The following is a 17,568-nucleotide window of genomic DNA, read 5'->3' as shown; positions in this document are numbered from 1 at the left end:
CATCGCGGCGGGTGCTGCTGTCAGCAGCACCCGCCGCAATGTTAAATTGCAGAATGCGACCGCCATGGTGGCGGTCGCATCCTAATTTGCGGTGCGAGACCCCCGCATGTCTGGCGGCCGGTCCCAACACCGCGGGGATGGCGGACGGACCTAAGTCCGCCCGCAAATCCAAATGAGCCCCTAAATTCCTAGTCAGCCTTTTTGCAAATGTACGTGCGTCAGTATGGAAGCAATCCAACTGAAGACATACAGATTAAGACTAAACCTTGTTGAAAGGAACAACATTTAAGCATTTGGAGGATATCCGTCTGAATGTGGACAAAGAGGTGGGTGTTTTTGTTCCCTTCCAAATATTGTGGGCACAGTGTGATAATACAGTTGGGCAACAGAAAGGAAAAATGGAGCAATCCAGAGGGTACTGGTAGCATGGATGATGTCATGTCTGCAGATATGAATTATACCATGGTACAGTCAGGTGAAATTGAGGAGGAGAGATGTCTGACAGCTACTTTCCTGAAGGTGTCCCTCCACACTGCATCAGGGCTGCGTTTACAGTTTTGCTTCATCCAAGAATGTTTCTCCACCTCTGGAACATTTCTGCAATTCTGAGAAATCCTTCAGGGTAGGCATAAAAGTTTCAACAGACCAAGAGCTATTTAACATAACATGGTAATAAAGCATCCTTATACTTCATCCTGAGAGGATTGATGTACAGCACATTTTACGATTGCGAGCTTCAATGGTAGTTAGAGCACCCTTTTTAAACGGATGAGAACATTTTGTTGCATCCAGAGGAGCCCAAAACCATAGCCTACTCAAAAAGCATAATTCAAATCAATGACTATGGCATCAATCTTTCAATTAGCAAGAATAGAAATAAAGACAAGAGCAACCAATTTATTAACTTTTCAATGTGGATGGGTCAGCATTCCTCTTTCACGTACAGATTCATCCACTGAGGTCTGTGCCGGGGTTCTTGACACTTTATTGTCCCTTTTCCTCCTTCTAGCATTTTCACTAATACCTTTTGCTTTATACTATGGATTTCATTCACATCTCTGACTTCCTGATCTTGGATCACTCCCTGTAATGACCCTAAAGAGATGGTTGACAAAAGCACAAGACAGATAGGTGACGGTGTTGTAAGAGGGAAGGGATAAGTGATGAAGATGAACAAGAACAATGGGCGATGAGTATAGAAACATGGCACATGTGTGCTCAGGTACGGATGCACAGGAATGGGATGAAGGTGAAAGAGGGATGGGGGACTGAGGCATGTGGTGTTGGCGATGGGAGTAATACATAAGAGGGAATAGAGGAGCAGCGCACTAACGTGATGGGGACTGTTCCACAATAATGATGGCGACTGAGGCAAAATAGGGAGTGGGACGAGGCATGGGAGGAATGTGGATGGGATGAAGTAATTATCAGGTTTGATAAAGATCGCACCCTTTGTTAAATTTTGGCAGGTCAATCCTACTGGAATTGAAAAAGGTGAAAAAGCCTAGTATTTACCAGGACGTATGGATTTTGGTGCCACAAGCACCATTATTTGCATGTTATTCCCTAAAAAGTCATAATAGGTAATAATTATTGCTTTAAATAAATTCTGAACACCTCGGTGTTAGATTTATATAAGATCATTATCGGTGTACTTCTAGCCAGGCCCTTACTGTAAACCAACCATCAAGGCCACAAAACAGTGTAACTGTAAGGTGCCGCTGCACCACCAATGCACCTAATTTCAGGTCCTCTTTCAGTATGTTTTCCCTATTTACAAGTATCTAGTATGCATTGCTGTCACTAGTGATTTATAAGAACTTTAGTTCTTGGTTTTTGTAGCTTAGCTGCAAAATAGACCAATTGTTAACAATATACATAGTGTTGGCTTTGGGTACACTCCTTTCAACACTGGCTTTCTTTGACCAACCTCTTTCAGCCACTGGCTTGAGTCATTGTCAATCACATCTTGTCCCAGCCTAGCAGATTGTTCATCCCTCACCTTATGCTACTGGCTGATTGGCTTTGACCTTTCACCTGCACTCAGGTGCTTGCATTGTACTGCATGGGGGGCTGATGTACAACTATTGCCTTCCGTTCTCTTCTCTGTCTGCTTCCATTGCCTCCCCCTGTGCCTCAGCACATTAAACTAGGACCTAATGACTTTGCCAATGCTTGTAATGGTATTCTATTTTCTTGTCATGAATGTTCTGGTGGCCCTTCCGGCGTAGTTTGAGCAAAGAAGAAACAATTAGAACAGTAATTAAATAACTGCATAGTTCGTGTAATATTAGTAGTGTTTCCTTAACTTCATTTCTGAAGCAGTTTGTTTACTTATATTTCTGAGATCCTCAGCGCCAGAAAAAGACGTTTTTACTAAGTCTAAAGACTATGCTCCTCGTGCTGCCCCCTCGCACACACTAGCCTGCTGCTTCACGTCGTCAGTGGGGTTACAATAAATGCCACTGGCTGGCCCTGCTCCCGTGTGTGGACGCGCGTGCCAGCAGGCTGAAGATCATCCTATCAGTGCACTCCACTCATAAGTGAAGCAGAGTTTCTCTAATTTGGCAAAAACATCGTAGAAAGACGCAGGGACTTTTTTTTATACATTTTTGGCTGGTTCTTCCAGTCTATCTCTTGTCAGTGTAGCAAAAGCCAAATGCGAGAGACGTACTGTACTTTGTTGAAATATTTTCTAATCTCTTAATTGTTCCTGATTATGTTTATGTACAAGTTGCTTGGGTTCACTTATTCCTAGTACCTCATAGTAAGTCATCAGCTGTCCTCTGAGAGATTCGATAGGAGCGAAATTATCTGTCCTGTTACTGTCCTTTTATTGCTGTTGTTTCTTCGCTCCTCGTAGACAGTGTGAATTGGCTCTAACACAATAAATACCCTGAAATGTATCGGTCCAATTTTTATTTTGTTTTGTTTGTATCTATTTTGTATTCATTTCTGTCTAGATTTCATTATCCCTGATTTATTGTTGGTAGTAAATCAAAATAAAAACTATTGAACAGCAGTGGATGTTTTTGTTCTAAATAAAAATGTAACTATTCAACAATTTTTTTTGTCGTTTTTACTAAATTGTGAGCAGAATAGTAGGGTGCATCCTCAAATAAATTGCCTAACCTAACAATTGGTAGCAACAATCACTTATATACAGAACAAAGTTTCTCCAATAATTCCTCTCAAGAAGGGTATGTCGGGACAAGCCCCTTGCACCGCCCGTACGTCACTTTTTCCAATGTTAAAAGTGATGCAAAAGACTTGTTTCTATAGCTGCAGGGCAGAGATGTGCACATGCATGAACATCTCGATTACGGAACCAGTGTCCTGCGTCCCTGTCAAATTCCACTTGGAAATGGGTAAAGAACTACAGATAACCGTACACAGCACCGGTATGACCCATTTGCTTAGCAGGGGTGTACGGAGAAGGGGGTTGCATGTCTCCTGCACACAACTTTGTCACTGAGACATACCTGCTCATTCCAAGACGACCATGACTAGGGACAGGATGTACACCTCCTCACCATGATTTCAAGTGCACAAACGCACTGAGACCTCCAGTATCTGTCCCATCCTATACTACGCTTCTGTGGATAACAAAACAGATGGATCCCTGCTCTGCCTTTTCTGGGAGCTGTTTAATGTAGAAGGGTTGCATTATTTTCACACATCAATTGCTCACCGCCACATACCTAAGCCATCAAGGTTGACGATGTTTGGATAGAGGATATATAGCCACTCACCCGCACTAAAGGGTGAGTGAAGCCCCGCACACAACCCATTCAATCATAAGGAGCCTTATGTTCCCTACATCTTCTGTAAAGAAAGCTCACACACATACAGGAGGTATTGTATTGCATTGAATTGTATTACAACATTTATTTAGCAATTACTAACCCATGTGGGGTGCTAAAGCACTTGCCTACATTTGGTTAGAAATGTGTTTTTTTTGTTATCATCTTGTGTGGGAAGTGTTTTTGTGCTGTTTGTGCTGATTGTGTTATGGGATGCAGCGCTTATCAGTTTGGTGGATGAAGAAGTATGAGAGAGACAGGTGCACAGTTTATGGTTTTCAGTAAGCTGGCAGATTTGAGCAGCTCTGCAGGCCCTTTTATGGTATTTCTCATTATCATGGTCCACTTAAGTGGTTAGTGGATGGGGTTGTTCATTCTAAGATAGTTTGCTTTAAGCTTAGGGTCCTGAGCAGTAATAGGTTAAAGGGAGAAATGGTGGAGAGGTCTGCTTGGATGGACTTTGTTAATATCTTCTCATATCTGTGAAAACAAATGGTTCAGACAAAAGATGGGTGTGGCAATGGGTGCTAAATTTTCACCCTCTTTTGCAAATCTATACATGGGTCTATATGAACTGATACACATCTGGAGAAAATGTCCAAACATCTATAGTGAGAACATTATTCTGTGGACTAGATACATAGACGATGTTCTGCTATTTTGGTCTGGAACTGAGAAATGTCTTCTGGACTTCATCAGTTATTTGAATGATAATACGTTCAATATACAACTTACGTATCAATATGATACTAAAAGTATCAATTATTTGGACACCACACTCTATATAACAGGACATAAAATTAGTTCTAAGATGTTCCGAAAGGAGACAGCCTGTAATGCGGTGTTACACGCAACAAGTGCGCATCCACTAACACAGATCAAATCAATCCCTTATGGGGAAATGATTAGAACAAGAAGGAACTGTAGCATGGATAATGTGTTTTTGGAGGAACTGGATAAATTGGAAATGAGATTTAAAGATCGGGGGTACTCAGGACAAGTGTTGGCTTCAGCTAAAGAAAAAGTAGCTAAAATTCAAAGATCAAACCTCTTAGGTAACACACAACACAAACAAAAAAAGAAAAAGGAGGAACGGAGTAGAAGACCAGCACTAGTAGTCCCATACAGTGCGGCTACGCCAGACCTTTTCCGTATACTTAACAAACATTGGCATATCTTGAAGATGGACAGTACTATAAAAGAGAACATTTCCCAAAGGGCCACTATCATTCATAGCAGGGGGAGGACTTTAAAACAGACTCTTTGTCATAGTTACCTCAAACCAGTAACCACCACTACTTGGTTACCAGCACCGCCTAGCGGTTTCCACAGATGTGGACAGTGCAGTATTTGCCACTTAGCGAAAAACAAACTAGTTCTTTTCCAATACAATACGTTAAAAACATATAAAATTCAGGACTTCATCACCTGTAATTCAAAATATGTTGTGTACTGTATAGAATGCTGCTGTGGTAAAATATATATAGGTAGCACCATACGTCCTCTAAAGGAACGTATACAAGAACATGTCCGAGCGATCAGAAATGGGACTATCCTCTGGCAGCGCACTATAATCAATCGCACATGAGTGAAGGTAAAATTAACATTCAGTTCCATGGTATTGAAAGTTTAAAAACATCTAAGCGAGGTGGTAATCTTACCCTAATGCTAAGACAGTTGGAGAGTAAATGGCTGATTAGATTAAGAGCCATAGATTTGGGGTTGAACATTGACAGGGAATTGTACACGTTCCTGTAAATAAATAAATAAGTGGGTAACAATATAGAATATCTGTCAATTGAATATGTTAATTAGATCTGAGCAGTATTTTAAGGATTACACAAAATGCAAAAATGAGAAAATACACTGTTCAATTTTTTGTGTCAATAGGGCTGCATGTATAAATATGAATAACTAATGTCTGTGAACACGCTATAGCAGACTCACATAATCTGATTATGCTTCTTACTATTATGAATGATATTATTTTAGTACCATTTATTGTACAGATAAATTGGTTGGCCGGTTCCACCAGCCTGTGATTCTGCTACTGGATGATTTTGGTTGATCATAACCCCACTAATACTTATTTACACTTTTCATATTCTGCTCACTGGGCTACAAGTATTGGGTATATCTGCATAGTGGAAACTAATTCCTTTTTATACAACTTTTGTTATTTTGGTTTGGGGAATATACCTTTTCAACGTGCTCCTCTGTGTCTTTTAAACGATATAGGATGGTATTGGAATGCGGTAAATAATAATTCAATGCTATTGTTTTATCACAATAAATATACTTAGACTGCTCCAAAATGGCGCGATCTAGAACTTGTTTAAAAGCTTGTACTCAGTCCGCTCTCTATGCTCATTGTGTTTACGTAGACACGCCGGGCATTTTTTTGAATAAAGGGAAAAGGACTTGAGTTTAATTAGTGGTCGGTTCGCTTACGGAAGTCGAGACGCGGTTACGGGTGCCGTCGACAGGTATGTTGGAATGTTTGATTGTAGAAAGCAGAGTTTCTAACCTCTAATACAGTGAGTTTGTTAAATCTCTACGGACAGCTATTACGGGAGGTTCCGATTCTAGGGCAGTCATACCAACACTTTGTTTGTTTCCTAATACTAAAGGTTGTCAATGCAACGACGGTTGTGCCAAAAATAACAGAGAAAAAAGTAATTTTGTTCTATCAATGAGGGCGTTTGAGTCATTTCTGGTGGGGTGATGTTAATACTTACTCGGGTCTCTCTAGTGAATCGCTGCTAGTTTGGGCTAATTTCTTTGCGTGCCTATCGTTACTTTTATCCATAACAAGGACTGGTTTTAAGTATAAGTTATACCTCATAACGACTTACATGGTGTGTCCCATGAGACCAATCGAATGATAAATGATGCATGGTAAAGAGTTTTGTTTATGTTTTTGTCCACAATACCTTAGACCTATAGGTTACTATGCATGTATTTTGATTCATTGTAGGTTTATCACGACCTGCCCGGCAATCTTTTGTTTGGGAGTTAACCCTATGTGGGGGACACGTTTAACAAGACGAATTATGGGACGACTATAAGAATAAAAGTGGTTACTACCATCACGGTCTGGGACAGGGGTCTTCTATGAGACATAGAAAAGGGACCCACGCGATTTGGTAAGAATGTTTAGCTACACCTGCACTAAGTAATCAGTCCTGACTATCAACTGTATAGAACGGTTAGACTAATAATTTGATACCTACAAGAAAGTGGGTTCCCCGCTTTCCAAATGGGTGATATTACTGGCACCTTCACAACTATTATCATCTTTTTAACTAACAGCGTATGGGCCACATCAATGGCCGCTTTTACAATATATGGATTGCGAGACCGTTCTAAACGGAACATGTGTTTTTTGATATACAGGTGTATCAGTACCTTAGCGCTACGACGTTTCTGTGCGGTGGTAAATTGATTACGAGCTCGGGGAGTGTTCGAGTCACAAGAAAGAAAAGAAATACATGGAACACTGACCTAACGCTAGGACTGACCTATGATAACAAGGAGTGGTCCTATTTTTTGCTTCAATATTTATGGGGAGAGATTCTGTTTTCCAATGAGGTTAGTTCCTCGTTATGACTTTATGAGCATACACTAATTTGCCACGTTTCTGCAATGTGCCTTATACTTCAATAGGATCGGGATGGTTTTTCTGGTGGTGGCTCTCTATACTCTAATGCTAAAACTTCCTTCACCGACTGCATACATATGTTTTTTTTTCTTTTTTATCTATTGACACTAGCCCCTCATCTGTATTGAGTGTCAATAAAAAAGGAATTGTTATAACACAAATGTATGCAAATCTGTCTTTGTGGAAGAGGACTTTTTTAAACTATTACTGTGCTTTTAAATATTAAATTTTGTATAGTTAATATTTCCATGTCATTTGTAATATTGTGTATTTGTATCCATTTGTTTCAGCCTTGAAAAAGTCCGGATGGACGAAACATGTGACGGCTGTTATGTGTTGTAATGAAATTTGGACAATTCAAGAAAAGAAAAATAAACAAATGAGAATGAATGAAATTCTTTGATCTGTTTGTGGACTTTTAAACTTTCTTCAACTTTTTTGATATATGAATTTCATGTAGGATGAATACCTATAATGTGCCTCAACTGATGTTGAATCTTCTCATATCTGATTGTCACTGTGCGATATTGAGAAGCTGCAGTAGCATGCAACTAGTCGGGTCCTGCAGTGGTGATCTGAATTAAAGTTCTCCTTTGGCCAGTGGCAAGTGGAAGATCTCTTCAATTATTCCGCACCTGATCAGTTGGTAATGAGTGGTTTATTGATGTCCACTGGTACAGTGCAGGGTGATGGCCATGATTCTTAGCAGTTATGTCTTATGTGAGTGTAAGAATATCAAACAATAAATGGGAATTATTATGCAAAATGTATGAACTACAATCGACTGTCTGGCTGCATTCGTATTAGTGTGGGTTATATATTGCATTGTAATTACATTTATACAACACTTGCTATCCATGACTAGGTGTTGTGACGCTTTATGCTGGGCAGCATGCTGCTACCAAAAACAGGGTAATGTTTTTTGTGGTTATTGTTGTTATTGAGATTAGTCGTGACCTTTAAATGAACCCACTCCATGTCTTTACTTCAGCGTCTATGTGGTAGGTTAAATTAATAGGAGTTAGGAGTGATCTTTTGTGGAAGAGGGGTGAATTCATGCATTGGTAGGCAACATTAATAGGTGAGCTACAGTTGAGTTGGTACTGTGAGATTGCAGGGGTCTGACCTTTAAAGGAGAAGCTGTGATCTTTGAAATTTGGAGTGGGTAATTGGCAGTGATACAATAATGTGGATTAATCCAAACAGGCATATGACTTAGAGAGCGGAGGCATGTAGAGGATGGAACGGAAGGGATCAATTCGAAAAAAAAGTAGAGTTGATATTGGAAATTTTAATTCAAGGTCACATTTAATGACAGTTTTTTAAGAATATTGTGGAGGCTGTCTGAGAAAGCATGCACAACTGTAGAAGGAAACAACACTATTTGCATGTGTTACAATTCCACTGTAGGCCATGAGAACCAGAGCACTCACACACCACCATCACCCAATGGGTAACTAGAATTAAATAGACATGGTTTAATTTTTCCATAAAATGTGTTGGAAGGCAAACCAAAAACAGAAATGTTATATTTTACATGTTGGTGCTAGAGATGCTCCTCTTCTTTCCCTCTAATGATCAGGGTAGGATGAAGAAGAAGAGAGGCTGTTTTAGTGCGCAAGTTTAAAGTAATGCTTTTCAAGACAGGTAGCGCAGGGGCTGTCTCCAAACTGAAGAACTCACAACATAAGCATACAGAAGTGTGGAATCATGCATTTGGTTGTCATTCTACCTTCCTGTAGCAGTAATCAAACACACAAAAGGAAAGGTTCTCATTAGAAACTTCCTGACCTGAGCAACTGAAACTGCAGTCCCACACATCACACTTGCCATCTACCAGACCTACAGTGCATAGGAAAAACAAGTAATCAGCAAACCCTTCCAAGCAAGGCCCCCATTGAATTTCTAAAGGGTGACTTATTTCAATTCTTTCTCATTTCAGTGTATGGCCTCCACTTTTAAATCATAAGAATGCAGGCAATAGACTTCCGCTGTCTGGGGAGGTTGTCCCCAACCCCATTCATTGCCATTATGAAGCAGGGGCATCCAAAATGGACCACATCAGTATGCCACCCTCTCATAATTTCAGTTTTCATACCAAACATCACCTACATGGCTGAATGTGCATATGTAGTTCGATTCCATATGAAAAACTCCTTAGGGTAACCCAGTAATGTTTCCACAAATTAATTACACGGTTGGTCCCTCGTGTCTGAACTGGCTAGATGGGAAACTTAACACACAATACCGAATGGCCTCCTTTCTCTGTATAGTCGATTCTGAAACTATTTATTGGACCAACCTGTAGTAATAGGGCGGGCTACCAAAAGAGCGATGCATTTGATTTGGATCACGGATGGTAAAAAGCAGTCATATCGTTAAAGCTATGTCACACTTGATGCCACAATATTGTGAAATTTGTAGCGCTACAGCCATTAAGTTTCAATACTGTAAAGAAACTCATTTTTTCAAACTTGCAGGGTTTAAAGCTAGACTGAGAATATGATTTTCGAACCTGTAAATTGCACATATAATTTTGCATTAGGTACATTGACCCGTAGTAAGGATAGTTTGGCGATACTTGTGCCCTGGCACAACGAGCACCACTTTGTATCCTCAGGGCCTGGTTCAAAAAGTTAAATTTATACTTTTGTGTAAGTTTACTTTCTTTGTTATTCATGCACTATGTTCGTAATCTTACAAGTAGTATCTTTACGACCGAAGAGTCTTCGCATTAGGTTCGGATTCTGCACACTCGGGGCAGAGAGTCTGCACTCAGGGTGGGGCACACTGCACAGAAAAAGTTAGGGCAGGCAGAGGTGTAATACTCTACACATAGGCCCTGATTCAGAAGTACAATATGACAAACACAACTTTTATACAGAGTCCTAAGCCTCCACCTGTTATGTGGGCAGTTCAGTTAGGAAACTGCAGAGTGTGGCCACATGTAAGTATATATTAGAGATTTGAATACATGAGGGACACACGGAATTCGGAGAAAAACGGTCAACATTTTGTAACAATGTGAAGAGTATAGGGAGGAGTAAGGAGTATTTTTGGAGGGGTTTGGAGAGCTTTTGGAGACGGTCCTCACCCACCCTCAAATCAGTAACAGCTTTATTACTTACGAACTCCATTTATATAGTTTGTACAAGGTAAAACCTGAAATTGTTTGAAGACAAGCCTTTTACACAGTGGTTTATTGGTAATCCAAAACCCTTACATGGCATTCAGGTTTTTTATCATTGTTATTTTACAATCATACAAAAAAAAGAAATGTTTGATTTAATTATTTATTTGTTATTTTTGTATATTTTGTTTATGTCAAAAGTATTAACCCCTTCTGTGCCACGCCCTTTCCCCCTCCTGTGCCGGGCGTTACATTAGTGGGTGGGGTTCATGACGAGATAGTCTCGTCATGGGCACAGCGCGACCGTGCTCCATGACGAGACTATCTCGTCATGGGCACTGAAGAGGTTAAAGATGCATAGAACTAATGTTTATCTTATATAATCATGGTATTCTACATGTGGGTGGAGAATTAGTGAGAGGGAGTGAAGCTCCCAGAGGTTCCCCTGATACTCCCTGACTTGTTTTTATTTATGTTGCCTAACCACCTCCAAATTACATTTCCCATTATGCCGAAATACTTTATTTGTGTTCAATTCTCTAATCTCATCTGAGTTTGTTGTCACTTATTGTGATATAGAAATAATTTTTTCACTATACCAAAACATTTATAAAATATTATATCTCAAAAAACACTCTGTTCTTTATTCTGCATAATGTTTCTATCATTGACTGTGTTGGTATTTAGCACATGCTTTCAACATGGCAGCTTGTCATTTTAACACATATTGTCTTACTGTTCAAAATCGTCACGAAAAGTGATATTGACAGATTTGTGCTATTACCAGAATAAAAATTGCAAAATATATCGAGTCAACTCAGGGAAGAGGTTGTGAAAAAACAAATTTTTATTTCTATGTAATGGTGATTATCAAAAAATATTTACAATATATATGGAGAATATCTACTACGACTTTGCAATTGTAAGGATAAGCAACTTTGTGAGTGTATGCACATTCTGGGTGGATGGCGATGTGTGTGTGTATGTTTGCAGCTGCCTGTGGAGGCGGCTGTGCAGGTGTGGCTGTGGGCCTCGACCTGTGTGGGTGGGGTTGCTGGTGGTTGTACAGCTGCAGGTGCTGGTGGATGTAAAAGTGGGGGTGCCGGTGTACAGGTTGAGCAGGTGCCTCTACAGGTGGAGCCGGTGGATGTGCGGGTGAAGCAATTGGCTGTGCAAGTGAGGCCAGTGGCTGTGCAGGTGGTGGTGTCTGTGGCAGCACAGGTGCAGGGGGCTGTACAAGTGTGGGTGCCGGTGACTGTACAGATGGAGCAGGGGACTGTACAGGTGGAGAAGGCACTTCTGCTGGTAGGGCTGGTGGATGTGCTGGTGATTGTGTACATTCTTCTCTATGTGCTGATCATGAGGACAGATTCTGCCACATTTTCAACATTTCCTCCATATTCTTCATGGCCAAGGCTTACGTCTTGCAGTCTCTTCCATATACATTTTGAGTTGATCTTGGTGCATCTTCATCATGTCTTTGCAACATTTCACAACATTATTCAAGGCACAGGTCTGCCTGCCAATCATCTGAGGGAGTCCTTGAAGTCAGTTTGAAATTTAAGACAGAGTAGACCCTAGTGCATGAATATCCTGCAGCACATTATTCTGTTGGAAAAATGTGCCCTCCCACTGGCCAACATAAGCCCATGCCATCCCCCTTTTACCTTGGATGCCCTCTGATGTGACTAGCAGGTCGACCAGCACAGAGAGGGGGGGTCACGGGGGATTTTGTGGGGAGGACACCCTTGTATAGGGGATAGCTGTACCTCACCAGGGGTGTTCTCTCCTTCAGATGTTTCAGAGTAGACCCGAGATGCAACTTTATGGAAGAAGGGTGTAGGAGAATGTACTTATCAACCTGGGATGGGAGGGGTGTGAGGAGATGATGGATGCATAGGTCTTAGTAGCCTCTGGGGTGGTTAGTGGAATGCTGGGGACTGGCAATTCTTAGAAATGAAGCATGAGGCCACTTCACGTGCTGGCTGCATGTGAAGTGGCCTTAATTTTTTGTAGGCATTGTGCGAACAATGCCTTCCGTTTTATCCATTTCCTCCCCCTTGACCTGCTCATGCTCATCTTCATCTGCCTTTTCCTCTTCTTGTTGAGCAGTGCTGGCCACGGCTATTGCTGCTTTGAAGAGGATCAGGTTCTTTCCTCAGGTTGCCCGCTGCCCTCCACTTGTAGATGGTTCGACATCATAGGATGATGCACTGTCCCAAGTATCTGAAAGAAGAAGATTGCCACAGATGAAGTACTTCACATGCTAGTTTAAATGGTAAAACACAACAGATTTATGAAATACATTTGTAGCTGTGATTTCGGTTACACCTAATATGGGGTTTGTGAATCCCAACATATGATAGCTCAGAGATTAACAGTGATGAGATAAACAAACATATAAAATGCAAACCTAAACTCACCAACTCCGACTACAAATCTGTGTGGTTTGAATATCCTAGGTGAGGTCAGCTGCTGAACCTAGGTCATTGAGGATGAAATTGCCAAAGAGTTTATCGAGCTATGGCAGCAAAGTGCTCATGAAGGTATAATACAAACAAATATTAAATAGCAAGAAATCCACAAAAGCTTGTACATAAATATTGCAAACTAAATGTTCAGTGGCAAACAGTTAACTCAATGTTGTGCCCATTTGTGATTGCAATAAATCAAGCATTCGTTTCGACCTCGTTGGATATGATTTGTGGTCAGATCTTCATTAAAACAAACAAAGGGGATACACCCTCACAGGTTTTGAGGTAGGTATTGGGCCTCCATAGCTCACCCTTAGGAACACACTTATGTGATATATAATAAGTTCTGTGTATGAAAATAAATTGTTTCCCACTTGAAAATTGTGTGCCTTTCTTTACATTTTTCTCAATAATTGGAGCACTAAGAGGACTACTTTAAGCCTCTTTTCCAATAATAATTAATTGTATTGAACTATTCCTTGACAGAATCATCACACAGTATATAGAACTTAAGCCCAGATTCGGAGGGTTACCGGTTTGACACCGTATAACATGAGAACAAAAGCGGAAACATTGCACAAGGTATTAGTGGAAATTACACCCATCATAACATGATTAGGAGCACTTGCATGCATTGTAAAATCATTTCTACAAGAGTAAGTTATTGTGTAAAGTATGCAATTTGTCATTAACATACAAAAATGTGCACACTTACTCGACTGGTAGATGGTAGAGGGCCTAATTGCTGCTGCCATTGTGTCACCTGATCCCCGAGATTTAGCTTTTTCTGCGGTTTTGATCACTGATTTTGGTCCTGGTAGGAGCTGAAAAGAAGGTGACACATACAAGTGTAAGTGTTAAACTAAGTGCAAGTGTTAATAGAAGACCGTCGAAAACATTGGCGCAATGCCTCTTTAGGAAACGCAATATTAATTACTTTTAAAACAGACAAAAAATTATAATTGAAATGTTAGGGCACATACTTCCATTGTAGAATGTGTTAAAAAGGGTTCAAATCATTTAAACCATTACCATGCAAATTGAGCTTAATGACAACAAGAATGTGTCACAAAACACATACTGCTAGCATGCTAGCATGTCAGTCTTTTTTAATAGGAAGATTAGTAATTTGTGAAGTAGTAAGTGAAATGAACAATGTCTATCATCCGTCAGCTGTGTGGTGCCTGACCAGGTGTGATATCATTGTGAGGAGCAGAAGTCACTCTTGGCTGCGATGGAGGTTGGGCCAACATCACAGGGCCTATAAGAATATGAGTGCATTTATAATTAAATGTTACATTTACAATCTCAAACACATATATACTCGTAACTGTTATGTTCAAAATATTATATACTGAATGAATAACATTTGTGGACTACCTGAGAAACACTTTTTGTTAGCATATATACATGCCAATTCTGGCTGGTTGTTGTGGGTGGACAGGCCTTGGCATCTAGGTCCTGCTGGTGTATGGACTTTTGCCCCAGCGGAAAGATTCACCCTGACTGCACTTGAAGAATTAAAATAGAATATTAAGAAAAGTTACAACAAAATATGGGTATTTTTATAAATGTCTATATAAAAAGAGGAGAGGGGGGGGGACCAGGAGCTTGTTATGGTCCAGTGTCTGTGCTCCGTGTATCGTCTGTATCAATCAAAAAAGGAGACACTGTTCCAAAAAAGTAGAGAAAAAAGGAAACTAAAAAAGCGTGAGAAAAGAGGGTCCTTGGCTATATAAGACCCAAGGGTTGGAAGGGGAAGCAGAGCTTATTTTCTCTTGTTGCCCTCACTCACCCCGGAAGGTGTCATGCTTCATCATCGGGCGTTTTGCTCCTCGTCGGGCCGGCGCTGAAATGCCCTACGGGTCCCCCGAAGGGTCACTTTAGCGGAGATCTTTTTAGAGAAAACGCCGTTTGGTGCATGCGGGTGTGTGGTTTGGGTCCTAAAATTAGTAGTGGTGCAGTCGTGTGTGTGACGTGATGGATTAAAATTGTCTAAGGTTTGCTCAAAAGGTATTGTTTAATAAAGACAAGGGAATGGCACCCTTGACAAGCTAAAAAAACCCGTAGGTTAGGTGTTACACTAGTGGGGTTAATGTCCCATCAGGTAACTACAATGTGATCAAAGTGGTCGACATGTTTCGCGCCCCTGTGGTCCAAACGGATCCGTGGCGCTTCCTCAGGACCAACTAAGAAGTGTAGTGTGCATAAAAGTGATCTGGGGGATAGTACCCGCTGTGTATATCCGGGCGTACAAGGACAAAATGGCCCTGCTATCTGTTATGTCAGATTGAAAGTCGCTCCTGGATATAAGCCTAGGTAAACATGGAAAACAAAAGAAAAGAAAGAAAAAGCAATATGTCAAGGTTTAGAGTAATTTTGCCCCAAATCTGTCCTTAAACTGGACACAAATAGATAAAGTGACCCTTCGGGGGACATTGCAGCGCCGGCCCGACGAGGAGCAAAACGCCCGATGATGAAGCATGACACCTTCTAGGGTGTGTGAGGGCAACAAGAGAAAATAAGCTCTGCTTCCCCTTCCAACCCTTGGGTCTTATATAGCCTAGGACCCTCTTTTCTCACGCTTTTTAGTTTCCTTTTTCTCTACTTTTTTGGAACAGTGTCTCCTTTTTTGATTGATATTTTTATAAATGAACATATCTATGTATGTAGTACAAAAAACAATGCATGTATGATAGAAACACAAACAAGGAAAAAACATGAGCTATTAATTATTGATAATTCAAGTGACAAGTAGAACATTAACACATTTCACACATGATGAGCAAGAAACTGCTTTTCCTTTACAAAGATTTCTGGGACTTGTAGTGTGATGGAGAGAATGAAAAACATTATAGTGCAATTCTCAATAAGATTAAGAACCAGCATGGAGTGGCTTTTATAGTCACACATGCTACTAAGAAAACTCCTTTTTAGGTCTCGGCTAGCGATGGCTGCGCTTGCGCAGTCTCGCTCGCGAGAGATAATGACTTGGGAGAAGAGGGGCTTGAACCCACCCCTCTTCTACCCTGTTCTCCATTGGCTGGCCTAGTAAATGCTGGCCAGTCATTGGAGAAGAGGTCCCGTCACTCCAATCATGCCCCGTCCTTTTCGGATCGGGGGGCGTGTTTTTTGCGAAAAGTCTCAGGGAGGAGACAACAGCAAAACACGCCCCCGAATCCGAAAAGGACGCTGCGTTTCTCCGAGGCAGTTCTTCTCTGCCTCAGAGAAAGGCGGTGGTGTGCCTGTTGCTCTGCCTTGTTTTTTTTTAGGGCCAAACCTCGCGTTCTCTGCTATCTTCGCTTCGACTCGTGACTGTAGCGAGTAGTTCGAGAGCGCTCGCAAGATTCACGCGAGCGAAGCCAGAAGCGAATCAGATAGGCGTTAAGTATATTTTATAAGTGGCTAGACAAGTGTGGTGAACTTTGATTGGTTGGGCAGTCTCGTCCTGTGATTGGTTGTAAGAGTTCTTGGAACTGCAAGTTGTTTATTGCCTTTGAGGTGTTGGACAGTTCCCTGGCTTAGAATTGGCAGGGGCGGTGATCGCATGCCTGTTATAATGGTTCTTTTGGGTTCTGGTGAATACCGATATCCCTGACAGTGTTTTTAGCTACTGCAGGTCTCGCCGTCTTCCTTTAGAGGGGTCCACAGAGATTAACACCAGTGTAGGCAGTCAGAGAGAACAGGCCCCCACGCTAGTTAACCTCCGACCAGGACAGTTCTGGGGCAGTTGGGAGAACTCGCGTAAGAGACGCTGTCTGAGGCCAGCAGAAACTCTGATTGGTCACCTACAAGTTAGCCCCGCCTTACCGACAGTCTGATTTGTTTATGCAGCGCAATTCTCATCCGAGAGCCACCCGGACTCTTCCGCATCACTTCCCATGGTCCCTCCCTGCCGCTGCTCCTGATCACTGCTGCTTCAAGCCCGGCATAGGCCCCCTCCCCAAGCTCGTAGTTGCCGCTGTGTGCCTCCCCAGTACGTAGATCCCAGGCCCGTCTTCTGTGGTCCTCGCCTCACAGTCTCTCTTTCGTAAGGCCTACTTTGCCTGTTTCCGCTGCTTTTGCGGTGAGTGCAAATATCTGTCTGGTATCCTCTATCCAGATACAGTTCAGTTACTTGCTGCGGCACTGTGGTTTGCAATTGATATTTTGTGTGCTTTTGCAAAGTTGTGTGTCAGTTTAATCATTTCGAAACGGGGCAAACAAATAACAAATCTTATTTGCGGTGGGTTTCCTGTCTAGACTTTTTTTATTGACTGAATACCTTTAAGATGACTCTGGTCATCTGGTTTCCAGTGTTGGCTTGTATTTAACCGTCAGAATTCAAGGCGAAGTCCTGTTCACTTCAGTTGAACTGCATGCATTCCAATATGTTGGAAAAGATAAGTAAAGTTGGAAGGGAACATTGAGAGAACTTAATTTAACAATTAACTTGTTTGTAAGTAGATGAACATATAAGCGTTGTAAGCGACAAGAAGATAAATTGTTTCACTGTCACAT

General features: G+C 41.3%; 1 long non-coding RNA gene across 2 annotated transcripts in view; it reads right to left on the bottom strand.

Moving 5' to 3' along the window:
* Window positions 1-13,899, bottom strand: part of LOC146865953 (uncharacterized) — a 31,700-nt gene extending 17,801 nt beyond the window's left edge. The window contains exon 1 of one of the 2 annotated variants that reach the window (XR_014976736.1): window positions 13,784-13,899. This is a non-coding gene — a long non-coding RNA (uncharacterized LOC146865953). Of the gene's footprint in view, window positions 1-12,659; window positions 12,853-13,783 lie in introns of those variants that run through there. The other variant, XR_014976737.1, reaches the window with a different exon arrangement.
* Window positions 13,900-17,568: the final 3,669 nt, after the last annotated feature.

The sequence above is a fragment of the Triturus cristatus genome, chromosome 2_1 (genome assembly GCF_964204655.1).
Source record: "Triturus cristatus chromosome 2_1, aTriCri1.1, whole genome shotgun sequence".
Lineage (NCBI taxonomy): Eukaryota > Metazoa > Chordata > Amphibia > Caudata > Salamandridae > Triturus > Triturus cristatus.
The sequence above is the reverse complement of the archived record's forward strand: the minus strand, read 5'-3'. Positions and strand labels throughout refer to the sequence as shown.